An 11,823-nucleotide genomic window follows, 5' to 3' on the forward strand; every position below is an offset into this window, starting at 1 on the left:
ACACACACCCCAGACATTGAGCAGGCATGTACACACACACACACACACACACACACCCCAGACATTGAGCAGGCATGTACACACACACACACACACACACACACACACACACACACACACACACACACACACACACACACACACACACACACACACCCCAGACATTGAGCAGGCATGTACACACACACACACCCCAGACATTGAGCAGGCATGTACACACACACACACCCCAGACATTGAGCAGGCATGTACACACACACACACCCCAGACATTGAGCAGGCATGTACACACACACACACACACACACCCCAGACATTGAGCAGGCATGTACACACACACACACACACACACACCCCAGACATTGAGCAGGCATGTACACACACACACACACACACACACACACACACACACACACACACACACCCCAGACATTGAGCAGGCATGTACACACACACACACACACACACACACACACACACACACACACACACGAGTGTGTGTGCACATTGTGTGCATGATGTGTTGTGGTACTTCAGTCTCCAACATGCAGCTTGAGGGACTGTGGTGGAGCAGGAGAACCAGAGAACAAGTGATGCTGAGAAACTAGATCAAAGGTCTGGCTGTTCCGCTCCACGGACTGGACACAGAGGGTGGATTCAGTGTGTGTGTGTGTGAGAGAGAGAGAGAGAGTGTGTGTGTGTGTGTGTGTGTGTGTGTGTGTGTGAGTGAGAGCGAGAGAGAGAGTGTGCGTGTGTGTGAGACAGAGAGAGAGAGTGTGTATGTGTGTGTGAGACAGAGAGAGAGAGAGTGTGTGTGTGTGTGTGAGTGAGAGAGAGAGAGAGAGTGTGTGTGTGTGTGTGTGTGTGTGTATGTGTGTGTGAATGAGAGAGAGAGAGAGAGTGTGTGTGTGTGTGTGTGTGTGTGTATGTGTGTGTGAGTGAGTGAGAGAGAGAGAGTGTGTGTGTGTGTGTGTGTGTGTGTGTGTGAGAGCGAGAGCGAGAGAGAGAGTGTGCGTGTGTGTGAGACAGAGAGAGAGAGTGTGTATGTGTGTGTGAGACAGAGAGAGAGAGTGTGTGTGTGTGTGACGTAATTTCTCTTGCTACATCAACATTCTAGACGTATTCACTCCTCTAGGTAAACACCAGGGCCTGTAGGAAGGCTGTGCAGTTAAATGTCTGTTTATTCAACAATTTGTTGTACTACTAATTTGCTGAAATCCGACAAGCGTCACCCACAGGTCTGAATGTGGCCTCCTGTCACCCCCATCAGCATCTCCGCTTGCCCCTGGGCTGGTCACATGACTGATTGATGGCCCGTGGCAGGGCTTCTGGGCTGAGGTAGTACCCCATCTGCCCTTCAGGACAGGGACCTGTGCAGTAATAGTGCAGGTGGGGTATTTCCTGCACATTTTATTAGAGAACATCAATGTAGTGTCCTTTGTTCCTGGACAACTGCAAGATGTTTTAGTGTAGATAATCATCTGAAATGTTCTCTCTCTCTCTCTCTCTCTCTCTCTCTCTCTCTCTCTCTCTCTCTCTCTCTCTCTCTCTCTCTCTCTCTCTCTCTCACTCACTCACTTACTCAGTCTCTTTCCCTCCTCCCCTCCCTCCCTCTCCACAGTCCTCCTTAAAAAGCTATTCTTTATTCACCAAGCAGTCACACAAAGTTCATCAGAAATTATTTTTAGCTTGCAGTGGAGAAAGGAACATTGCTCCCGAATTAAACAACGGAATATGTAGACTACGAATTTATGAATTTATTTAACTCTGGAGAAACACTTATGCCTAACTACACAGACATTAACATAAAAGGACTACATAAAATAGCTATATATAAGGCTCATGATCAGATAGATTTTTTAAATGCTCCAGTGTATATGGTTTGGCTTGTAGGTGTCTAGGCAACTTGTTCGGTTATTATAGACATCGGCCTTCCCGCGCAACACAGGCGGCTTACGTTTATGGAAAATAGTTTTATAAATAAACAAGTCATATGGCGGTCTATGTATACGCTGGGAGAAGACCACCCCAACATCTATATTAAACACTGACTGATGTATCAATAGCCCTTTGAAGATGCATTTAAAGTGTCTAAATTAGCTGTGAGTTCACACTAAAGTTTGAAACACACGCTTGGCTAATAATGTCGCGTGGGCTCCGCGCGCTCCGGCGGACACAGCCGGTTCAGAACCCTTTTGAAGTCAAGCGCTGTTCCGGTTCCGGTTTCCAAAATGGAAAATCAAGTAAAACTGCGGAACAGATGCTGCATCGCATTTTACAAATGTTTTACGTTCACCAAGACTCAAAAAAGGGAGTTTTTCCTCGCCACTGTCTCCTTTGGCTTGCTCATTAGGGTTCTGGACCCATAGTATTGTTAACCTTGTAAACCCTGTAAAGCTGCTTTGTGACAACTTGAGTTGTTAAAAGCGCTATACAAATAAACTTTGATTGATTGATACGTTCACAGTAATCTGTAGAGGATGAAAACGGTAAACGGAGGCCGTCAACACGCCTGTGTGCCACTGAGCTGCTGTCGTACTTTGCATGTCAGAAAAACATGAACAGGTAATTGTGTGTATAACATGAACAGGTAGTTGTGTGTGTAAAACATGAACAGGTAATTGTGTGTGTATAACATGAACAGGTAGTTGTGTGTGTAAAACATGAACAGGTGTTGCTTTTTTATTTTGAGCAGAGGATATATAATACAGCCATCAATACAACAATATAATAACACAATATTCAATTAACAACAAAACAAAATTAATTACAAAGTAAAATTTAATTAACATAAATTAACATTAAATTAACAAATCTTTTTTTTTCTCTACTCAAAAAGAAGTGGGAGGCAGAAAACTTGTGTAAACCCACCCCTTACATCAAAATGAACATAAATTGCATGGCTCACATTGCCACTTACCATCCGCTTAAACTAAATCAATTCAAAACGAAAGAAAAAAATTTACTTGTGAATACCTGTAATCCTTCAACATAAATACCAACGATTGGAAAGAAAGTTATCAAAACTATAAACATCAATGAAGCACATACCAACAATGGTAAGCGCAACAGTACCAAATACGGCCAGCGAAAACAATTATACGAACCATATACCAACAATGATAAGAGGGCAACACTACCAAATACTGAAAGAGAAACAAACATACAAGACACATACCAACAATGGTAGAAACAACCATACAGGCACATACCAACAATGGTAGGAGTACCAATTACGGTAACATAAAAACAAAACAAGCACACAAAGCACATATCAACAATACTAAGAGAACAACAAAACATATAATGGTAAGGAAAGGAAACAATCATACAATACAATCAAACCAAAAAAATTTTGTGTGTGTGTTAAGTCCCAGTCACTATACTGATCCCAAACCATCTGCTTATAATGTAACTTGAATTTGTAAATATTATGGCATTGCTTGTGTTTGGAGTCCAAACCGTTCCATAGTTTAGCTCCACTTACCAACACAGAATTTTTCTGTGATTATGAGCACACTCTTTATCTATAAAGAACTTTTGTATGTTACTTGGTAGAAAATTATTAAATGCCTTAAATAGAATCTGTGCTGTATAATATTTTACAATGTCATTAATTTTTTGTTATTTTGATTGTATAAAAAGTTTATTGCTGTTTATTAAAGTTTATTAGGACCATGCAGAAAACGACCGCTCCGAGCTCCGCTCCGGTAACACTTTACGTTCCTAAAAATGAATTTTCCATAAAGCAAACCTGGCGACTTCGTGGCTGCATCCATGTAAACACACGTACGATTTGTAATTCACAGGTTTGAAAACTCGTTCTCGCCCCTACTGTGCAATTTGGTTAGGAATTAGGGGTGGGCAGATCGATATTTATATCGATAGTATCGATACAAAGGTGAGGATTGGTATCGAATCGATACCACGGTGAAAATATCGATTCTTTTGCTGCAGTTTAGAGGTCTGCGCAGGACTGCTTTTTTAATCCCACTCCCGCTTGTTTTAATCCCGCTCCCGCCAAAAAATCGCTTGTTTTAATCCCGCTCCCGCCCACACCTGTTGTTTTAGTCCCGCTCCCGCCCGCACCGGCCAAAAAATCGCTTGTTTTAATCCCGCACCAGCCCGCCACATACCAGAGGTGGGGACTCGAGTCACATGACTTGGACTCGAGTCAGACTCGGTCATTAATATTAAGACTTTTGACTTGACTTGAAAAAATATTCAGAGACTTAGACTTGACTTGGACTTTTACACCAATAACTTGGGACTTGAATTGGACTTGAACCTGTTTACTTGCAAAGACTTGATTTTTTTTACCCCAAATCTAAATTTTAAAACGCATATTAATATTTATAAAGTGCGCCCCATTAATTTCATTTCCGTCCTTCTGACGCAGACCGGCGTTACACCAGATTCTGTGACCGTCGAGTTTTGTGACCACAGGGGGCGCTATTTCACAGTTTCTGTTCAGAGGCACAAACGCTTTACGAATGCTACGTAAACTACGCTGATGCACTTTCTTTACTCGTTTTGTTGGTGTCCACGAGCCAAAATATGACAGATGTTTATATTTATATTTATCGTCTCTTAATTACATAAATGTACTTAAACAAGATTTACCATCCCCTCACCATTGCAGCCAACAAAGAAATCATGAATGGGATGTACAGGTGAGCCTTTTTAACTGGGGTCACCAATTCTGACGGCAGCCATCAGAATATGTGACCCCACTGAATCTCCAGGTAACAATAGTACACTGTGACCCCACAATAACAGAAAACAATGAAAAAATAACCCTAACCTTTTATTAGTCTATATTTAAACATTTTATCCAAATGTTTAGAATAACCATTCGTAATGACAGCATCTTGCTTATGATGAAGCTTGCTATTTTCGTGTAAAATGATGTAACGAAACATTCTTGTTTAAGTACATTTATGTAATTAAGAGAAGATAAAATGTAAATGATCTGTCATCTTTTGGCTGGCGGACACCAACAAAACGAGTAAAGAAATGCATCAGCGTAGCATTCGTAAAGCGTTGGTGCCTTTAAAAAAAAAAAGACTCGAAAGGACTTGAAATTCCAAGTTTCAGACTTGGGACTTGACTTGACGGTTGCTTGTCTTGACTCGAGACTTGACTTGAGTTGACTGTCTTTGCTTGAGACTTGACTCGGGACTTGAGGATAAAGACTTGGACTTACTTGAGACTTGCAAAACACTGACTTGGTCCCACCTCTGCCACATACACATTTCTGTCGCCCCCGCCCGCAATCCTAATATGAATTGATACTGACCAGTATCGTATCGGTATCGATACCAAAATTCCGAGTATCGCCCACCCCTATTAGGAATACAACCGAGCTAAACTATCAAGTTGAAAGTCATCATAGTTTGCTTACCCATTTTGACCCAGTTCCCAACCCAACTTTAAGAATAGATTAACAGCGATAATTTTTATATCGCCTGATAAGAGTATCAAATTAACGAACGCCGTTAACGGCCCACCACTAATATTTATTATTGTTTTTGTAAGCTGGTACACAGTAAAATGACTGGAGTCAAAATGCCAGAGTAAATAAACATGTGCTCTATCAGAGTGACATGTGCTCTGGCTGGAGTGAAATTAATTCTACCGAGTTAAATGTAGGTAGTTAAAAAACAGAGTCAAAATTACAAGAGTTAAACCTACCATTGTGTTTCACACAATCTGTGAACTAAAAGACTTTTCGTTGGTTGTTTGTGCCTGTGCCTGCTACTTTACTTTAAAATTAGTAGGCCCTGCTTAGGCTACATTTAGTGATTTTATGAATTTTTCGGCCAAAACACGATCTTTTGACAACAAACGAGTACCGAAACTCCACCCGAACGGCACCGCTACCCCTCCCCCACCCGCGGGCAGCGAGGACTTTTGCGCCATCCACAACTACTCCACCACCTGCAGACGTGTGTGCTGAGGTAAGTTTCTGAATTAATTTAAAGCAGCATGCATTCCGCCTTCATAGTGTATTTTCACATAAGCATGGCGTTTCCTTAGGTGATTAATATGAAGTTTCACATCCGAGTTCAGATTGACTTTAACAAGTCCACCAGCAGTATCGGTGGCGAGGGTTAGCTGGTGTTAGCTGTAGTTAATGCATTTGAAAGTAGTTGTAGGATAGTGATGCTACTGACAATAGCAATGATAATAGAAAATCCCTCAGTGTGTGACAGATATAATATTCCGAAAGCCACTGGGTTCCGTTTTCTGTTAGAGACTCTTTTCACCCCGCTAATCCGTAGTGCAGTAGCTATCTATGCTAGCTAACGTGTGGGCAATAACGGTCGGTGAGCGTTAGCTAGCTGATAGCGATGAAGTACAGAATAGTCATGGACTATCGACAACAGTAATGACAATGATAATTACAGTAGTTGAAAACAAGTTCATCACCGAAATGTATAAAATATAATGTTCAGAAATGCTTTTCTAGGTACTTGGAAATTTTCTTCATTGGCCGTCGCGCTTGGCAGCGCTGATGACGTCATCAATTTTTCATCTTTCAACAACTTAATACGGACCCGTTTTCCAACAAGGGTTATGTGAGTATTGCATATTTTTCCTTTTTACTCAACCCCTATCCACCTGACAAAAAACATTCAACCATCTGATATTCAATTGACCCAATTCTTTATTATTATTATTATTATTATTATTATTATTATTTTGGAATCACATATCAGTACAACAGATTTTTTGGTTAACATTTTAAATGACACCTCTCTAATTTTCTAATTAGACCCCTCTCTATTGTACCTCTAATTTTAATGAGGCATGCAGCTGATGACGAGGTGGTGCGACTGAAAATGAGGCAAACATTTCAACATTGGCAGAAAATAGTCCATGACTCCCACTTGTCACCTGATGTGCTGTCCACGTTTTCAAGTTTTGCTGATGTAAAGGGTTTGGTAAGTAAATTCTCAATGGCCATACTCATTGTGACTGTAGTTGTATTACTTTGATCATACTCTTAAGGTTAGACATGTCAAACTCAGGCCCAGGTGCCAAATTTGGCACATTTGTACTATTATGGGAATGTTTGTGAAATTTAAATATGAGTATTAAGTGTGTGTATGCACAATTTTAGTCTATTAAAAAAATAAATAAATATTGAGCTTGGCCCACGACTTTGTTCTAGATTTTTATTTTGCCCTCGGTCAATTTGAGTTTGACATCCCTGCTCTTGGTAGTACAATTTCTGTTTGTTCATAACAAATTGTGGCAAACTGGTCTGCCATCTCCAGATCGAGCAAGACTTTGCTCTTCTTTTTGGAGAAAAAACTTCAGCGAAATTGCTGTCTGTGGGACATTTAGACACCATCACCCAGACCAATTTCTTCTTTACAAATGGCGCACAGTGAGGACAAGAAGTTCTACATCGTACCATATTGTCATTTCCTGTGATGGTAATGCATGAATTGAGATGTTATTTTTTTTAATAAAAACTTTTAATCTTAATCAAGAATTTGTCTGTCATTTATATGACTTGATAAAGAGTAAAGAAGGACAAGCAAAATGACTAGCTGGGAAAGAACTCCAAATAGAGATAAAATAAGATGACTCAATTAAGAGTAAAGATCACTCTGGGAAGAGTTGTTGGCTTCTAGAGTAAATTTTTCTCCACTCCCGGTAGAGTTAATCTAGCTGGTTATTTAACTCTATATAGAGTAGATTTAACTCTGAATATATGACTCTCGGAGCAGAGTTGAATTTACTCTGTGTGGGGCGGGACCAATACATATCTATGAGGAGTCAAAATTGACTCTAATAGAGTCAAAAACGACTCTGTCATTTTTACTGTGTATAACTTTTGCAATTTTCATTTTTTTTCGGAACACATCCAGTTTGGAGAGACAAATTACATATATAGGTCAAAGGTTTTAAAATATTATTTATAACTTTTTGACTAGTACCATATCTGTACTTTTACATTTCTTAACAAAATTTTTTATTTCATATTCATCTGTTGCAGAAAGAAAGATTGAGTTCATGTTTCCTTTTATAGTATCATTGGACTGCTGATTTTGTGAATTTGGGATTTCAGCAGCCAGGTCGAGGCCAACATTTACAAAGAATTTATTGAAACCATTTACTATTATTGTTCATATTGAAGTCATGGACATTTTTATCAATAAAGTAATCTGGATACTTAGTTTTAGAGACTCCTGGTTTGATTCGCTTATTCAGAATATTCCAAATTTTTTAATGTTATTTTTATTTTTTTGTAAGATTTCATTATAGTACAATTGTTTGCTTGTTCGGATGACTTCTGTTAATTTATTTTTGTATACTTTGTATTTTTGCTCTGGTACTTTCATTTTTAACTACAAATTTTTATATAAGTTATTTTTCTTATTACAGGCATTCAATATTCCTTTAGTTAACCAAGGACACTTATTATATTTATTATTTTTACGATATTCTTTAAGTGGACAATGTTTATTATATGAAATACAGAAAATCTCCAAAAAATTGTCATATGCATTATTTACATCCGTCTCTCTATGGACTGAGTTCAAATTTTGCCTACTTAAACTACTATTAAAGGCTTTTATTGATTCTTCTGTTATTATTCCTTTGTAAACTACTTCTCTAGTTTGTATTTTTTTTATAATCACAGTCAAAAACAGTAAAGACAGGTAAGTGATCAGTTATGTCACAAATAAACACCACTAATGACTTGATTTTCAATGACATTCGTAAAGATATTTATGGAAGTTTTTCTGTCTCAATATTAAAATGAAAATGTAATGCGCATTTGCATTTACATGTTCTACTCATACAAGCAACTTTGAGCTCAAAATTCAAATTCAAATGCAATAACTCCATTTTCATTTGCAATTGTTCCACTCATACAAGCAACTTTGAGCTCAAAATTCTAATTCAAATGCAATAACTCCATTTACATTTGCAATGTGATGGACATCCATTCACATTTCATTTACACATACATTTTGATGCTTTATATGTGTCTTTATTGAAATGAAAATGTATTTCCCGATTTGAATTATCAAGTTCATGTGATCATGCAAAGGTTGTATCAAAATTATAATTAAAATGCTATTCGCTTAATATGCTTTGCATTTCGTGATAACGCGTTTGAAACGTAATTTTCAACCTCACCACCACGCTAAAAAGATGTCAATATTCAAACCTTAATGGAGAAATAGCGCCACCCCCTGTTTGCAATAACATTACGATACCAACAGCGCTAAAACTGTGTCAAAATGCATCTTGAAAATGCAATCCGAGCAGATTGCATTTTCATTTCCATGGTCTTCCACTATAGTCAAATTATAGTCAAATTAGATCCCATCAGCCTTCCAATCAGATTCCACCTCCCTCCACTTTATTCAGCCAATCGGGTTCCCCTTTCCACCTCAGGGAGCCAATCAGGACGGGACTAAAGCACGCTCAGCACAGAGCCATATAGTTTCTGGCTCTGCAGTACAGGCGAGTTTTTGGTCTTGATTTATGATCCCTAATGCCTGGTTCACACTGCACGACTTTTCAGTCGTCAGGTTTTTGTGCCGTTCGCACTACACTGGTTGTGCTGTAATCGCGAGTCTTTCAGTTGTTGTGGCTTTCACACTACATGACTGATCGGTGACGCGGGCTCACGAATTACACGACTAGGGAATCGCCGACTCATCTGGCTGCCGTCCAAAAACACAAGAACACGAAAACGAAACTCTCGTGAAAACCAGCAACACCACATAAAGAATAAAACAATGTACATGTACTCCACATTTTCGTTATTATTATTATTATTTTAGTCCCATAGTCCCAAGTTGCCAGAATTTTATTTCATCTCTCCGTTGCAGTGAACATAGTTATAATCAAGCGCACTATTTCTCCAGTGCTGTCATAATAACTTAAACAGTGTTGAAGTAAAGTTGTAAGAAAGGTGAGGATTTTGTGTGTTTGCTGGGTTACTGTTTTGAAAGCATTCTTGAAAGTTTTTTACATTCTCAGAGATATCTTCAGCGGTGCCGCGGTTCTCTCTCCGCGTTCACATTGGCTGTAGTTAGACGCTGCTGCCGACTCTCAGTCGCTGACTGGGCTAGATATTAAACACGCTAGATATTGTAGCGTCGGGCCAATGGGGGGTGCCGGAGGGTGACACCATTACCCATGAGCCCTTGCGGCCCCGGCCCTGTTGTGTTTAATTATGCGATGTTTATGTTTGTATAGTGTTTTTAATGATTATTTATTGTGTTTTATTAGTTAAGTCACCCCGGTCCATCCTTTTGTGTACCTGTGCATTATCTTAGTTTCCCCTCCATGTATGTGTAACGTTGCCGTCGTCATGACCTCCCCCTGTGTTTCATGTGCAAGGGGTACCTCATTTAGGCCTCGAGTTATACTGATTGTGCCTGTGAGTGCCAGTTTTATTACAAAGAACAATAAAACCTCTGTTCTGTTTGGAGAATGGACTTCTCTGCAACTTCTTTCTACCACACCACGCCACAATATTAAACATGCTAGATATCTGCCGGTCGTCTGCGATGAGTCGGCGACCACTCGGCGAGCGTCTTTCAGCAGTTCACACTACACTGAGCGAGCGACGAGTGATCGCCGATTTGCCTCCGACCACAGTTTCTGTCGGCGATCTACAAAAAACAGTCGGCGACTGAAAAACCAGCCTAAAATCGTGTAGTGTGAACCGGGCATAAGGTGCAAACTATAACGTAGAGGAAAAGAACTCGTACGAAAGACAGACCAAAGAATAAAAACGTACACTGAACACTCGATTAAACAAACACAATCTATGAACCCCAAAGGTATAGTCTGAGACTAGGGAAAGGCATGAAACGTAGACAACGGAAGCTTATACTAAGGACTTACCAAGGCATGAAAACATAAGGACCACTCGACTCAAACAAGGGCAATCTATGAACCCACAATGTGTAGTATGGAGTGAGATTGCGATCTTTAATATGAGAGCGCAAAGATAAGATTCAATCAAGCAAGTCAGACACACTGAGCACGCAAAATCAAGAAAACCGAGCGCTGTTAGGTGCGCTCACTTCCCTGTTTTCAGTGCGCGTTTCAGTTTTTTGCTCGCTTCTAAAATTTCTGCTCGCGTCATGATTACAAGTACGTTAAAGATCAAAGCTTGGTAGAGGATTACCTGCGGGTTCAGGTAATTATGCCGCGTCTGTGGCATTAACCACACTAAACAGGGACGCTGGGGGATTCTAGATAACATCACTCATCGAGGCATTACCGCTTTATAACTTTAAAAATACGACAGCACAAATGTTTATTTAAATAAACCAGCATTAACGAGCAGAAATGGTTTTCTGTTTCTGATCACACGAGACGCTTCACGGAGGTCGGCCGTTGTACCGCCGTAGTTTGAGGCACACAGTTGCTCTGCCACAGCGCTCAATTTGGCAATAACAGTCACATCAGCGCCAGATAAGGCTGATATGTCTGCCACTTGATCGATTAAACTTTCACACTAATGTAGTGTAAATTCACCATAAGGACTCGTCTGCTACCCTTTGAATTAATCTAATGAGCGCTTCTGTGACCATGTCTAAAAAAACTCGCCTGTACTGCTGCGCTGTAGTCCCGTCCTGATTGGCTGCCCGCTGTGGAAAGCTGTGGAACATGATTGGCTGAATAAAGTGAAACCGTGGAATCTAATTTGACTATAATTTGACTATAGTGGAAGACCATGGAAATGAAAATGCAATCTGCTCGGATTGCACTTTCAAGATGCATTTTGACACAGTTTTAGCGCTGTTGGTATCGTAATGTTATTGCAAACAGGGG

The 11,823-nt window shown here is 39.9% G+C and overlaps 1 long non-coding RNA gene across 1 annotated transcript; it reads left to right on the forward strand.

The window, feature by feature from the left end:
- The first annotated feature begins 2,842 nt into the window (after positions 1–2,842).
- LOC143474417 (uncharacterized) lies at positions 2,843–7,911 on the forward strand. Its single transcript, XR_013120759.1, has 3 exons — positions 2,843–6,581; positions 6,820–6,947; positions 7,284–7,911. It is a non-coding gene; the product is annotated as an uncharacterized LOC143474417 (long non-coding RNA).
- The last annotated feature ends 3,912 nt before the right edge of the window (positions 7,912–11,823 follow it).

This window comes from Brachyhypopomus gauderio, chromosome 13, assembly GCF_052324685.1.
Source record: "Brachyhypopomus gauderio isolate BG-103 chromosome 13, BGAUD_0.2, whole genome shotgun sequence".
NCBI lineage: Eukaryota > Metazoa > Chordata > Actinopteri > Gymnotiformes > Hypopomidae > Brachyhypopomus > Brachyhypopomus gauderio.